This window comes from Alexandromys fortis, unplaced genomic scaffold (assembly GCF_014885135.2).
Source record: "Alexandromys fortis isolate MF-2015 unplaced genomic scaffold, M_Fortis_MF-2015_v1.1 scaffold_30, whole genome shotgun sequence".
Lineage (NCBI taxonomy): Eukaryota > Metazoa > Chordata > Mammalia > Rodentia > Cricetidae > Alexandromys > Alexandromys fortis.
The window spans coordinates 13,228,563-13,243,168 of record NW_026067922.1 but is presented as its reverse complement, the minus strand read 5'-3'; the positions used below and the strand labels follow the sequence as shown (position 1 = coordinate 13,243,168).

Genomic DNA, 14,606 nt, shown 5'->3' with positions numbered 1-14,606 from the left:
GTATGGGAGGACACTCATAATTGGAGAAAACAGGCAGGAGGTACCACAACAGGGCCCTGATGTGAATGAATGTGTGGTAAGTATGTAATACACAATATGCAAACACAGTGGCTACAAACAGACATGAAACACACGATATACAGCAAGCCATGTCATATGCTGAGGACGAGGGCTAGGTCCTGCGGGTCTAGCATCGGTCCCAGGTGCTCCCAAACTGACATGAGAAGCCAGAATTCCTATCCTCCAGGAGCTGTGGGGAGAGGTCGGTGGACATGGACACTTCTAACCCACACACACAGCGGCAAACTGCCACCGAATACGAAAGCCACAGATGTGGTGAAGAGCAGAGTCCCACGCTGGTGTGGCCTTTTCCATTAAAAATGGTAATAAAGTCGGGGTTAACTTCACCCTTCCCTCCTTCACTCAGTCACCAACCCCCTGAAGTCACCACTGAAACAGTTCAAGTGTCAGTGACAGAGGAGGCAGGGCTTGGACTCTGGACCTTCTTGCCCAACCTATGGGAATGCAGCGGCTTAGACAGACACTTTACAGGACGATCTATCTGCCGGACCCAGAAAGCTCCACGCCCGGACCCTGCCCTAAGGAAACTATTCAGAGGAGCAAGAATGCCGGTGTGCGCAGGTGCCATTTTTACCGAGGTGGTGGTCGAGAACGCAGCGTCAGTCTTCAGCGTCTGAACAGCATAAGGAAGCTGTGTCACGTGACATGCTGATCCCTAAGAAATAACTGAACACTAGGCAAGACAGAGAAGACGTTCTTCCCAGATGAAGGTTGTTCCTAAACTCGTTCACTGACCTGACTCTCTAAATAGCCGTTCTCTTTCATCTTAAAGATTCTCAGGGAAACACTGTGTGCTTGGACTGTTTCAGTGATGATTTCCGGGGGCTGTTGGCTGAGTGGGATGCTGGAAGTAGGGTCTGGGTGCTGAGAATTTGTTCTAAGGAAGTGCCACATGCTTGTGCTTTGCTCTTTCCGTTTTTCACGGGAACAGCAGAGGTGCCCAATAACGAGGGATGTGTCAAACAGCAGACAGTCACCCAGCAAATGTGCTGCCAAATTAAAAGCCATGTGGCAGATTATGACATATGACCCAAAACTGTGACATGTTCTCCAGTGGCTTAGAGGAGTGGTCTGAAACACTGAATGATGAAAGCGATTTGCTAAATTCATTTTAAAGTTTCATTTTCCTTAATTTTTCTTATTATATAATAAAAAAATTCTTTGAACACACAAAATAAAAGTGTTCCTAGAGGTAAGCCTGATAATTTAAAGATAAAGACACCCAAGGGTTAAATGCTAAAACTAAAAACCTCTTAAAAGGAAACACTTGTAAACCTTCAGACCCTAGACTGCACACTAAGCCTATAGGTGTCCAAGAGCCTGGGTTAGGTAACAGTCCGAAAACACGACATCAGATGCACAATGGACAGTGAGGGTGGGGCCAGCAAGCAAACTGAACTTCACCCAAATTAAAGAAACTGAAGGCAGCCTTGGAAATGGGGGGGGGTTCAAATAATTTATCTGATAAGAGCTTGGTATCCAGAATTTATTTTTAAATCATTATATTATAAAGAAATATATTGTTTATGCAATATTATAAATATATTTTAATAATGGATAATATATACTAATGTATTGTAATTTTATATAAATAATGTTTACTAATATAATGAATATTATTAAGAATATTATCTTAAAAGGAGGAAAAGAAGAAAAGGAAAAAGATGAGGAGAAGTTGGAGGAGGCTAGAAAGAGAAATTGTCATTATGTGTAGGAGTAGGAGGAGGAGGAGTAGGAGGAGGAGGAGGAGGAAGAATAAGGGGAAGAATAGGAAAATAAAGAGGAGGAAGAAGGAGAGAAGTCCAATCCCAAGGAATGTATTAGTAGAGGGACCCTTAGCCCTGGGACACCACCACTGGAACAGGCAGCTCTCAGGTCAGGGGCAGCAGGGACACTGTGTCTGTGTCTCTGATTTCAGCCACAGGTCTGAGCTCTCTGTCCTAAAACACCAGGAAAACCAGTCCAAAGCTTATCCACAGGATGGTCAGGCAGCGCAGACACAGGATGCTATTACCAGATCCAACCTTCGGTTCCATTACCTATAAGAGGAGGAACCCAAGGCATAGAGACAGAAAGATACCAAACTATCCTGAGTCTGCACTCGGATGTGGCATTGAGGCCATCCACCAAATACCGAATGCTGGTTCCTGAAACTGCCCAAGAAACAGAGAGAATGTCTCTCATCTTATTTTCAGAGAAACCCCTACGTGTCTGTGCAGAGATTTTTCCCTTCGTTAGGACAAAAGAGAGTGGAATTTGTCTCTGGGTTTCTCCATCCTCAAAGATACTAAAGACAGGGTTCCTCCTTGTTTGGTCTGCCCGCACATTTTCTCAGAGAGGACCAACCAACTCATAGCTACCAACCATTGCACCTACATCCGAGGTGTTTGCGAAGTCACAGACAAGTGGAGAAGTTATAGACCTACCCCAGACACCATGGGCAGTAATAGCAGGCAAGTCCCTCCGCCTTGTGTAACAGGAAAGGACCACAGCTCTGTGATCCTTTGTGGAACCTGCACCACAGGACGGTTCGTGAATCAGGCAAGGGGCTGGACACACACACACACATACAGAGAGAGAGAGAAAGAGAGAGACGGGTCATCCTTGAAACAAGAATGCCCCTTTTATTGTGTTCCAGGGCAGCTTATATGGGGCTGTCCTTGACTAATGGCCATGCCCTAGCTCTCTGGATTTTTCAGCTGCAAACCCACCAGAAACCACTCTCCTGCCATCAGGAACTCACGAGGGTCTTGTGCTCAGAGCAGCTGCAAGCACAGGAAAACAGTTGTTTACTCCGGCAGGCAAGGGGTCACAGGAAATTCAGGCTCTGAGGGTCTGCAGTCCCCAACAATCCTTGTGCCCCACCTCAGCCACTGTTTGACTGCTCCTCCACTAGGACCTTGACCTGAAGAAACCCGAAGCCAGTTAGTACTGCCTGAAACCAACCGCATTGTTCCAAAGGCATCTTCCCACAAGCCTGATGCAGAGTTCTGTCTTTGGGGACCGTAGAGATGGGATCCTGTGCCCAGGTATCCTGGCAGAGTTACAGGAGAAAACATGCAAGTGAGCCCCCATGGGCCAGGCTCTCAGGGACAGCTTCAGAGACCCTGCGACCTCAGTGTCTGCAGGCAGGCAGAGATGGCAAAAACAGTGGGTGGACACGTTCCCAAGTGGGGCTAACGTCTGGAGGCATGCGTTTGCGAGTGGCGCAGGTAACAGACAGCCTGCAAGGAGTACCTCATCTGGTCATACACAGAGAGACTTCCTAGCCCAGGATGGACCCACAGGGCCAATCTCCAGTGGAAAGCTAGAGAAGTCCCAGGGATAGAAAACACTGAGAAGTTCCTGGTACAGGCAGCGTGTGTGGGACAGGGCCACAGCGTCTTCCTGCCGGCATGTCTCCCAAATCCTCACCCCACTCCTATCCTCAGAGCTCCCAGAGATAACCTCCAGGCTCGATGGCTATTTTATTCTGTTTTATTCTGTATGTTTTGAAGATAGGATCTCAGGTAGCCCAGGCTGGTCTCAAACTCATCTTATAGCCGAGGATGACTCGGAACTTCTGATCTTCCCCGCCTTCTCCTCCTAGGTGGCAGGGTTACAGCTGTGTACCACATGACCTGTTTAGGCCATGCTGGGGAGGATCGAACTTCAAGCTAGGTAAGTGCTCTGCCAAGTGAGCTGCATCCCTGGTCCTCTGGGGCCTTTTAGATTTCACACAAACACTGTAGCACATCAGTCTCAGAGAACCCCTACAAGGTCAGGATTATCACCCCCACTTCCAGATGAAGAAACTGAGGCTGAGGCGGGATCAACATGTGTCCAGCCTGCCCAGTAAGTTGGAGGCCAAAGAGAAGCTCCCAGCTCTGTGGGCTTCCAAAGCGGCTCTCAAGCCCCTCCCTTGTCCACTATGGGCTGAAAGAAGTTGATTCAATCACTGCAAACAATACCCAGGACAAAGACGACAGACACATCCTCACTCTTAGAGATCTGTTCTTGAGCTCACTCAGGGCAAGTGTAGCAAGGCTAGGGCTGGGTCTCACGGGGACAGCCATCCCTGACCTCAGGACCTTCCTCATAGCCCAAGAACTTTCTTTCACACATGCTCTCGCTCCCCACTACTCCGTGTGTGTGCGTGTGTGTGTGCGTGTGTGTGCGTGTTCCCTCCCTCCCTGTGACCTCATTTAAGCTCATTGCCATCCACAACCCCATTTCTGAACACCACGACATGTTAATTAGGGTCCAGACTTGGACATAGGAATGAAGAGACACATTTCAGTTGCTTAGTGTTTCTTGACTTCAGAACTACGACATCAGAACCCAAAGCCGATCTTCTGTGCTGTCCTCAGCAGCTTCCCTCAGCTTCTTTACAAGGTGCAAGCTAGAGAAACCTCACGAAGACTCTAAGGGACATTCCTAGTCCCCCACCATGCACTAAATGCCACCACCAGCTCTTTGGAGGGTGCCAACATTTCAGAATTGGCAGACACCCGCCACCCCAGCCCCGGCCTACTGATGAGGTTACTGTCTGGCTAATTTTGTTGTCTCTGCCCCCAGCTGGTGCCAAGCAAGAAGCTGAAACTCTCACAAGGCTGCATGAGCCTTTGTTGTTTCTGTTCAGCTGCCCTTTGACCTAGGCAGATGGACATCTCTGCAGGAAAGATCAAGGTAAAGCATCCCCTTGAGGGCCTCTCCTAGAGGCAAAACCACCCTGAATTCCCTACAGAGAGGACAACTTTGGTATGCAATTGCAGAGAGAAAGCCTGCTGCAGGAGGAGCTGCCCCCTCCCTGATCCTGGGCCACGCAGAAGCCATAAAGATGGCAGGTGCTGACCTGAGGTTAAGGGAATTCCAGAGGAAAAGTGTGAGTTCGCCTCAATGGCGGTCCCTGCCTTCACTCCACACAGATCAGGACTCTGTGCCTTGAGGAATTCCAGCCATTGGGTATCCTCAGAAGGTGTTCTGGGTCCCATGACCAGCAGTCACTGATTCTTGCAAACACTCACAATAAACACGTCAGGGGATTTGTCTTCCTTGGGCTATCATCCATCTCAACCTTGAGTGTATGTTTAAGGAGATTATACAGCTTTATAAAGTGGAGGCTCGGACACCTTGGTAAAGACAAGCAGCCGCTCCAACCAGATCTGCTGGCACAGAGATGGTAAACCCGCGCACTCAGATAAACTCACCCAGGGGGCTTCTGTGGGGGGCTGTGAAAGGTGTCAGCACACCACATGACGTCCAGTGGGAGGAACACAGGCCTCCAGCTGACAACTGAAAAACAAAACACTTAGCCGCGTGACGGCACACACCTTTAATCCCAGCACTCACGAGGCGGAGGCAGGTGGATCTCTTTGAGTTCTAGGTCATGAGACCAGGACAGCCAGGGATGAAGAGAGACCCTGCTGAGGAAAACAAAACACTGGCAGTCTGTATTGGTCCTAGAAGTTTTTATTATTCTCTTACACCCTGAATGGCATTGAATAGGGAATCCACGGAGCCCCCCCTCCCCCCATCTCCGCTGTATGAATAAGAGAAATTTGGTGCGGATCTCATAACGTAAGGAAGCGCATGACAGGAGAGAATGCCTGTTCCGGTACTTTCAGAGATGGGTGCTGATCAGAAAGGACCAAATGCAGTTAGGAAGCAGGACTGAATCCCAGAGTTCTCCAGAACAGCCAGCAACTGGGTTTACAACGACTCAATACATATTACCTAAAGAAGCAGAATAGAAAGTGGGAGGATTCCCAGTACAAGGAAATGATAGATCATTTTCCCGCTTCGGTCATTATGGAGAGCATGTTCGCTGAACGGCCACACCGCATCCTCCAAGTGTATCATGATGATATGTCGACCACAAAGTTTTAAGTTTCTTAAGAACCTGGAAAAAATAATCACGCAGCTCTCAGAAATAGTTAAACCTAACATTCACAGCGGGGAAAACCACCTCCAGCAGCCTGGCATTGCCAGTACAACCCAAATCAATGGATGCTCCCATGTTCCTGCAAGGCAAATAACACAGGAGGGTCCTGACGCTGAGCACCCCGGGAACTGCCGAGACCTTACAGTCCCTAGCTGCCCCTCTGGTGCCACTTTTACTGTTTTCTAGGGAAGAACATAGACTAAGAATCTGAGCAGTCAGATACCTGAACAAATACACGGTGATAGGCTTGAAGCAGTGAATATGACCGTCCTCCCTGGAGCACAGGGCTGGGGCGGTGGGAGGGGGGGCTTGGGTCCTGCTGAGACCCCAATGCCTGGTTCTCATTGCCCTGATGGAGGAAGCCTTTCCCAGTGGGCACCATGCAGAAGCAGGTGAGCTTGGCTCTCCTGGATAGAGCCCAGGGCAGTTTCCACCCTCCCTCACCACTGCTCATAAAGCTAGGGAGTAGCAACTACCCTGGGGCTTGTTTTGTTTTTGTTTTAGAGCCGGCTGGCCATTGCAACCCTAGGGATCCCCAAGTCTCACGCGGGCTTTTCGCTAGCCAAAGCCATGCTGGCCAGACCAGCTTCCTTTATTCACAGGCCACAGGAGGGGTTTTGAGTCCTTGCTGAAGCTCCTCTCCCCCTAGTTGGTTTATTTTGGCTTTGATCATTAACAGTATCTGGATCTAGAATTACCCAGAACAGAAAATGCCTTTGTGCTTCTCAAAAAGAAAAACTCCAGACACCTTCCTGGAGTGCGAGAGCTGTGGGCTTGGGAGGAAATGCTGGGGTAGATGGGACTCTGCTCATTCCCTGTGCTTCTGGTTGAGCCTGCATCCTGCTGCGTTGGCCAGTCACTGGGGATCCTAATGCTTTCTGGAAAATACTGAGAGGCATCAACACTCAAGCTGGGCCCTGTATACAGGCCTGTCATTCAAACTAGTCAGGAAGCTGAGGCAGAGGGATGCCAAGTTCAGTGCCAGGTCAGCCAGGGCAATGTAGTAAGACTCTATCTAAAAGGAAAAGGTGAAGAAAGAGCACAGCTGGGGACACAGCTGGAGAGGCTCTGGACGAGCGCATGGGCTCCAGACACAATGTCCAAATAAACTCTTCACTCTTTTGGTTGATGTTCTCAGATCTTCCACGGCAAGGAAGAAAAGGAACAGATCTGCCAGGCCACGGTTGGGTCACATCAGGCTGCAGAGTTGGTCAGAGAGACGTGCTCTGGAAACAGCCATGGGAAGGAAGATCTGTCCTCAAACCATGTACGCTGACTCCAGGGAAAGGTTACAGAGAGGGGACTGTCCTTGGGCTCTCCCAAGGGACTGCCATTTTTCCGTGTGTCCACTGGCTTCCTTGGGACAACAGTTAGCGCCAAAGCCAAACTCTCTAGCCATACCCAGAATAAGCCAACAGCCCACTGGAAACAGGGGGCCTTCCACAGAGATGAGAGAGTGGCTCTCCTCACCTTGTGAGCCTGGTAGAATATCACAAAATGTTGCCCATCAAGGGGCTCAAACGCAGCAGCTTGCAGAGTTCAAATGCCAGTTTCCAGGGAGGCATGAAATAAAGGCCCCAAACAAGGTAATGCTTTCTGCAAACGGAACCTTCCCCATTCTAGGGGAAGCCTGCTTCAAGCCTTCAGGTTGCGATGCAGAAGTAACTCCTAAACCTAATCTTGCAGGCTGCTTGCTTCCTAAAGACACCAGACCTACAAAGCCTGCCAGGTCAGCCCTCCAGCCTGCCACCATGGCTCCAGCCATGACTCACCTCCTGGGTGTTTTTCAGAACAAAACCTGGGCTCCCTATTATTTAGGACAGAGCTGGCCCACTAAGAAGTGTCTTTTCTGAGGTGTGATGGAGGTGGTGCACCTCTGCAGCTAGCCACTTCGCAGACATATGGCCCGCTATCCCACCAGTTAGGAAGTGATTATTGGAACGGCACAAACAGATTTTTTTTTTTATCAAAGTAGAGGTGTGATTCTCTCAGGTTCCGTGAGAACAAACACACATATTTTTACCAACCCAATCTGTTTTACAGCAGCTGATGGCTGCAGGGCCTGGGAGCCAACTGAGACGATGGGAGAGTCACACAGGTGAACTCTAGGGACTACGAGGAACCTGGAGGGAGATGAAGCCCAAAGCCCACCTGTCCTTAGGGACCATTAGCCACCCATTCCCTCACCTATGACAGGACTGAACATCACAAACGTTCCTTGCCTGGGGCTGGGCTTATGAGCCAACTCCTGATTGCTAGTTGAGTTCTAGAATCCCTCTGAAATCAAAGGTGAGGCATGCTGGAGACAGCAATAAAGACTCAGCGCATTCCTCCCCTGCCAGGGAGGACAGAAGAATGCTCTTGTTTTTCAAGGTAGATCTATGGGATCTGATAAGGCGGAGGTCACCAGCACTGCAGGGACCCATTTACCTTTTTTTATGGAAACTGCAGTTTCAAGATCACAGTCCCAGTGGCTACAGAGGGGCTCTTGTGTAGACAGAGCAACTCTGCCGTCTCAGAGGATCCTGCTGGACAGAAATGGTACAGAGCCTCCGGGGATTTTGAGGAAGGCAGTGGCAAAATGCTGGGAGCAATTGAGTTTTTCTGAGCTACCACCAGGCTGAGGCCAGGTGTGAACACCTGCCCTGTGTTACTGCAACAGGAGGTGTGCACCAGCCTCAGACATTCTTCTATCTATCTATCTATCTATCTATCTATCTATCTATCTATCTATCTATCTATCTATCTATCTACCTATCTATCTTTCTCTCTCTTTCTCCCCCCCCCGTGTGTGTATGTGTGGGTGTGGGTGTGTGTGGGTGTGTGTGGGTGTCTGTGCGTGTGTGTGTCTTCTCACTCACTCCCCCAGTGCCCCCTCCAGGCCATTAAACAACAGAAAACACCTTGATTGCACCCAGGGAGACTATGTCATATTCCTGAATATGAATATACTTGACTCTCTGACTGGACTGGGAAAGAAGTTTGGACTAGGGCAAAGGGCACAACCCGAAATTTCTAGAGTCAAAACAGGACGGGCAGCCACCTCACCTGAAAGCTCCCATCCCTGATGAGCAAGCCATGCAACTTCCCCTGAGCCTCAGGTTCCTGGTCTCTAACATGAGGAGAATGAGGGTGTTAACCCCACAAGTAAACTGGGAACAAGACAAAGAGGTCGGGACACACATGACTTCTTCACGACAGGGTTGCCTTCCTCATCACTTCTGTTGGCAAAACAGTCATTTCCCCTCGCCCCAGAACTCCATAATCTGACTGAGCCATCTCCAGCTCACGGATCTGATTCTGCATGTTTCAGCAGGCCATCCATGGTCCCAACAGCCACACTTTTTTTCCTTCCTTACAGGAGGAAAGAAAAGGAATGTCTCTGTCCTCAAGAGCCAGACTGAGGGCTCACGTATTTCCTCATTATTCCACTACACACTTTTGAGGACCCACATTCTAGATGGGGGGACAGACAATCGGCGAGAGGCTTGGTACATAAATAAGTTACATAGTAGGTTAAAGATCATACAGAGAAGAGGCGTGAGGGAAGTAGGAACGGGCGGAGAGCGCCGGAGGCAGGTTGAACATTAAATGGATTGTCAATATGAGCCTCACTGAGGGAGGGGAGCTAGAGAGGATGTCTGAGGCAAGCCCACCCCAGGGGAAGAGGCAACTGGGCGTGTGCCTAGAAGGTCCGCAGATGTCTCTGCCACCCAGACTTCATCCTTGCGTCTTAGTCTCAGATTCTGACCTGGGCATCTAATGGCACCCAGCATGGGTCCAAGTCCCTTCCCAAGCTCTCCAGACACTATCTACAACCCCATCCTTCAGAGATATTCAGCCTCTTTAGGGAGACCCCCCCCAAAAAAAAACAATTCTACTCTGGGAGCTCTATTTATACCACCGCCCAGCTCTGCTCACATCCCGATCATCCTGCAGGACTCATTTCCTCCAGGAATAGGGTTTTTCCCGTCATTCCCAGACCATCACTGGCCCAAGTCCACAGCCGCCTCCTTCTTGGGTGCTGCATAGGACCAGGCCGCACAGTTAATCACACACAGCCCCTCAGTCTCCACCACTTGCCTTGCTGCCCTGTTCTCAACCATTCCCCTCTGTTCCTCAGGTCACTGTGTTTTCTGACGCTACCAGGAACAAGCAGTGGGACTGGATTGCTGACAGCCCTAGGAACTACAGGCAGCAGCGTAATCTGGTGTTTGGACAGTACCTGGAAATGGAGAGCTTGGTGGGCAACTAAGCAATACAGCCAGGAGAGCAAATAGCATCCCTTACTCTCTCTCTCTCTCTCTCTCTCTCTCTCTCTTTCGAGGACCACATTCTCCTCAGCACTGTCTCCCACCCTCCTTACTCACAAACCTCCATGTTCCAGCCCTGCTCATACACAGCCTCACCTGCCTCCCGCACCTCTCTAGTAAAACTGTGGGAGCCAAAGGCAGGTTAAGGTACCCAGGGAGCCTTAACCCTGTGCCGGGTCGACCAGTACTTTCCAACCATTGCCAATTATCAAATTATGTTCTTACTTAAACTCTCGTGAAGAGCCGCAGGAAACAAACCAGAGAAGTGGAGCCAGACTGACTGAAGCGAACATAGGGCCCGCTGGGGTACACCAGCTTGCGCCCCGCCCAGTGCAGCCCGCGGCTGTCCCTTAGCCAGAGCCAGATGGACCCACCAGGCACTGTACCAGGAGCAGGGAGGGTACAACTCTGCTGGGTCTGAGGCCTCTACCATGGAGGGTGACAACAAGGCCCTTGGAGGAAGTTACTAGAGCCAGAGTTGACGAACTAATGTGTCCGCCTGACTATCATCTGTCAGTCTGTCTGTCTGTCTGTGAGAGCGCATGAGAAGGCGCACGTATGTGTAAGACAGCAAAGCCGGTTGATGTGCAATTTAACTCCACAAGGCCATGGCCACAGTCATTTCACCAAGTGGCCATAAAACTAAAAGATAAAAAGGATAGCCCCAAATGACAAGGATTTTTCTGAGCAGGGAGTGGCGATAAGAGCTTTGGCTGTGACCTGAGTCAGGCTCACGGCAACCCAGGCAGGTGGGCAAACAGAGAGCAGTCCCTGTCCCCCTCAGCTGCCCCATAAAATCAGGTCCTCAAGGCTCAGGTCAGGGCCGGGTCCCCATGCCCGGCCCTGATCTCTATGGCAGGGAGTGGTCCTCAGCTCATGGTGGAGGGTTTCCTACCACGACATGAGGATTTTACCCTCAGTCCCAGTAACTGGAGAAGGTGAGCCCAGGCTTCAGTTACCCTGAGAGCCTCCAGACTTGGGGGATCTGCCTCACAGACAAGCAGAGGGAGAAGAGTTTGGATGGCTTCCTGGGTGACCCAGCATGGAATGTGGAAACCATAAGCTGGATTCCAGGTCTCCCTGTAGGGCCATGCTCGCTTGGCCTCATTCCACCCCAACAGATTCGGTGATACCAGAGTCACCAAAGGCCACTCTCATGGCGAGTTCATTATCAAGCCCAGAAAAAAAAATGTCCTTGACATCCTCAGTTGCCTTGTTAGCAAAGAAAGACCAGTCTCAGGCGCGGGGCCATCACAGTGGCCAAGCCACATTGCAAGGTCAGTCAGAACATGGGGCAGCTTTTCGTTGGGTGGAAGCGATGAGGAGGGCAGCACATCCCCCCCCCCCCCGCCCCACGATAGCCGCTTTCCAAAGACCATTCAGAGGTTCACTGTGCTCTCCTGGCTAGGTGAGCCACACAGCGTGGCCTCTTTCCAACCTCGGGCAACACCCATTCCCGGCTGTGAGTGCCTGGGATCCCACTGAACTAGTAGCTGCTGTCACACAGCCAAACACAGGACGTTTCCTTCTTCCCATTTTTACTGACAGGAAGCCTCAGACTCCGGAGAGTGTTAAGAGCTACCGGTGTGTATGTGCTTCTTCTAGCAAAGCCAGAACCGAAGACTTCACCCTGGCCCAGCCAGGCACCCCTAACCCAGATGCCCAGAGGTTTCTCAAGGGCACCCAAGTCACGGAATGCGGCCATGTCATTGGGGGAATCCCACAGTTTTGTCCAAAGAATTCTCCCTCTTAGTGTTCAGAGCCATCCCGTCCTGGTCTGGGGGCGGGGGTGGGTATAGAAGTGTTCAAAATCAAGGAGAGTTGTGAAGATCCCGTAGGTGCAACAGAGTATGCCGCCGAGAGCAAGCTCGGAGGGTCACCCTGTCTAGCTTGTCAATAGCAGGAAAGACGGTAAGAGGGCCAGCGGGAGTGGGGGTGACAACTGGTACGCTCTTAAGCTTCTGCCTTTGCTAACTCAAGGTCAGGCCTGTGTGCGGTGGCTGGTACCTTCTCAGGAGCCTGCTGATGTACAATCATCTTACCTGCTTCACAGACGAGGAAACTGCGGCCCAGAGAGGACCCTCACAGGCGCCCTCACCCTGCTGACAAAAGCCCAAGGGCGGTTGACATCTCTGTGAGAGAGGGAGGCAGGAATCATGGGACCAGCTGGGACAGGGAAATCCTGGAGAGAAACCCTGCTCTGTGTCCCCGCATGGACAGCAGGGCCACCCCGGGACTTCTTTAATAGTCTCCCTCTGAGAGAACACATCAGAGCAGCAGCCCAAAGGTGTCTGAGATCACAGCCTAGGTGGGGCCAGGAGTTCCCAGGGCAATGGCTCTCAACCTTCTTAACGCTGTGACCCTTTAACACAGTTCCTCATGTTGGAGTGACCCCCCCAACCATAAAATTATTTTCGCTGCTACTTCCTAACTGTATCTTTGCTACTGTTACGAATCATAATGTAGATATCTGACAAGCAGGCTATCTGATAGGTGATGACCCCTGTGTGAAAGGTCATTAGGACCCCAAAAGGGGTCACGACCCACAGGTTGAGAACAGCTGTTCCAGAGGCTCCTGCCCCAGCTTCGCAGATCCTGGCAGCCTGAGGTGTCATGGCTGCTTTGCTTTGATAACGCTCTACCCACCAGAGGACTAGGGTTACCCGCTTTTCCTGCTTTAATTTTGCAAACATGAGCCTGTAATTATATCTTGCTCTGAGATAGGAATTTCCCACAATTCCACTCACTCAAGTGCATCTCAGAAAGGTGCAGAAAGCGAAGCCAGAGCACCAACCATGGATGGTCATCAGCAGCATGGGGAGAGGGAGAACTGGCCATGCTGGGGCGGGATGTCTGAGGGGCAGGTGTCCCTGCCACAGGAATGGAGGAACTTCACTCTCTGAAGGAGCGGCATCAAGTCCCAGGTAGATGACGGAGTCACCGTTGCCTCTTTTGAGGGCCTCAGGTGGACATGGGCCTGGCCCATGATTCCAGGTTACAGTTCATCACGTCAGAGACATCAGGGCAGACACTCAAGCGACTGTTGAATCACATCCATGGTCGGAAGCAAAAAGAGAATCAAGGTCCTGGCTTGCATGGTGCTTAAGCCCAGCTAGGTTTCTTTACTCTTAATTCAGGGGCAAGCCCATGAAATGGCGCCATCCAAATTTCAGCGCAATCAGCCCAGACGTACCCACCAACCAATCTGATGTCGACAAGCCTTCATGGATTGTCCTTCTCTCCCCAATTTTAGACTGTGTGGGTTGATACTTAAAGCTGGTCATTGCACTGCCACATTCATATCTTCATAAACTGGGGTCCATATCCTAGGGACAGGTCTTACCAAAACCATCTACGTCTGAGCCAGCTCAGCCTCAGCCTGTGGCTAGTGTGGCTGGGAGGTAAAAGCCCCGGGAGGCCCACTGGGGCTAGCATCTGTAGCATGGGAGGTTGCTTGGTTCCCTGCTGCTCAGCCCTGAAATAATCACACAGAAACTGTATTAATTAAATCACAGCTTGGCCCATTAGCTCTAGCTTCTTATTGGCTAACTCTTAACCCATTTCTATTAATCTGTATATCACCACGAGGTTGTGGCCTACCAGCAAAGTTTCAGCATGTCTATCTCCGGTGGCAGCTCCATGGTGGCTCCCTGACTCCGCCCTTCTTTTTCCCAGCATTCAGTCTAGCTTTCCCAACATACCTAAATTCTGCCTGGCTATAGGTCCAAAGCAGTTTCTTTATTCATTAGTGGTAATCACAGCACACAGAGGGGACATCAAGCGTCCTTTATACTCGGGGCTCCAAAATCACCAGGATAGTGCCTCTGCTTAGGTTTGTACCTCAGCTCCATGTCCTCCTGGACCACTGATGAAATACAGGGGGACAGTGATAATGACAATAGCCACACAGGCAGAAGGAGTTGGCCCACCCCACCTCCCTGCAGCTGTTATCTTTGAAGAACAGATGTTTGGGGTTAAAATAAGGTACCAGCCCTTCTTTTTAAAACTCTAGGTTTGGGACTCATTTCTTGACATAAGAGGAAAAGCTCTCCAGGAGGTTCCTACATAAAGCAAGACTTAGAACCCAGGCTCTTGTCCCTTTAAGACGCTCCCCTGGTGGGTGTGCATCAGGAGGCTACAAAGTGTTGCCTGTCACCTCTGGGTTTTTTTTTAGGTGTGTGAACATCCAGAAGTCAGCATGGTTCTAATTTCTACCTGGCGGTTGGTATAAAGAATTTTAAACTGAGAAATGTGTCAGCTCTGGGTCTCTCTCCCTTTCTCCCAAGTGC

General features: G+C 50.5%; 2 long non-coding RNA genes across 2 annotated transcripts in view; one reads left to right on the top strand and one right to left on the bottom strand.

The window, feature by feature from the left end:
- The first annotated feature begins 578 nt into the window (after nt 1-578).
- Nucleotides 579-5,070, top strand: LOC126501370 (uncharacterized). Its single transcript, XR_007591655.1, has 4 exons — nt 579-791; nt 3,671-3,741; nt 4,639-4,749; nt 4,836-5,070. It is a non-coding gene; the product is annotated as an uncharacterized lncRNA (long non-coding RNA).
- Nucleotides 5,071-5,596: 526 nt separating this feature from the next.
- LOC126501356 (uncharacterized) overlaps nt 5,597-14,606 on the bottom strand; it is a 48,589-nt gene continuing 39,579 nt past the window's right edge. Inside the window, exon 5 of the long non-coding RNA XR_007591649.1 lies at nt 5,597-5,962. This is a non-coding gene — a long non-coding RNA (uncharacterized lncRNA). The remainder of the gene's footprint in view (nt 5,963-14,606) is intronic.